Source organism: Triticum aestivum, chromosome 3D (genome assembly GCF_018294505.1).
Source record: "Triticum aestivum cultivar Chinese Spring chromosome 3D, IWGSC CS RefSeq v2.1, whole genome shotgun sequence".
NCBI classification, from domain to species: Eukaryota; Viridiplantae; Streptophyta; class Magnoliopsida; order Poales; family Poaceae; genus Triticum; species Triticum aestivum.
The window spans coordinates 41119878-41120904 of record NC_057802.1 but is presented as its reverse complement, the minus strand read 5'-3'; positions in this window follow the sequence as shown (position 1 = coordinate 41120904).

Here is a 1027-nt window from a genome sequence, read left to right as displayed (position 1 = left end):
GGTTCGTGCCATGAACTGGTACTGGTTCGTGCCATGAACCGGTACTAACGCCTCAAACCCCATTAGTACCGGTTGGTGGCTCAAACCGGGACTAAAGGTCTAACCTTTAGTACCGGTTGGTGCCACGAACCGGTACTAATTGGCATTGCACCCTTTAGTCCTGGTTCGTGGCACCAACCGGGACTAAAGGTCCCATTTGAACCGGGACTAATGCCTGTACGGTGCCCTATCCGCTCGAACCGGGACTAATGCTCATATTAATCCCGGTTCGTAATGCAACCGGGATTAATGCTCTTTTTTGGCCGAAACAAAGCCCTGTTTTCTACTAGTGATAGGTGATGTTGCAAAAAAATTTGTAATGGAGATGACGCTGCAGAAATGGTGCCTATCGTTGCCGACGCATGTCGCAGCAGCATCACCGTCGTTTGTCGCCTTTGCCCTTAATTGCAACCGGGAGGCGGATGGTGATGATTGGGAACTGCATGGAGGAGGTTGGCGGGGTTGTGCCAAGCTTGGGCGCTCCACAGCAGCCAACAACCCTGCAGCGGCCAACGGTCGTGGTGGAAGCGCCCGACGGCCCGACGAGTTGCGGCACCTCACATAGTCCAGGCGACCACTCCATGTGCGTGAATTGCTAGTCACCCACGACCAGGCACGAGAGATGACCAAGAGAGATGGGAGAGAAAAGGAGATCTAGATGGGATAAAAAACGAGCAACTCGACTGAGACAAAGGGAGAAAGGAGTAGTGCGGTGCATGGGCCCACAGGGAACACGCGTCACGCACTAGTGGAGGCGGACGCGCCATGCTGAATCGGCCGATTGATCGTAATCATTTCCCAATTCTAAAAGGAATATTGCACGGGAACAGACGCCCCGGAAAAACCGGATCAGCGATCCCTCCCGCGACGTGCCCCGCGCGCGTGTCAGGGAGGTAAAACAAGGCGCCGCCGCCGGGGATCCCCTCCTCTCTCCCCTCCCTCGCCGCCGCCAGCGGGTGCAGCCGGGCGAAGGCCGGTCGGCACTGGC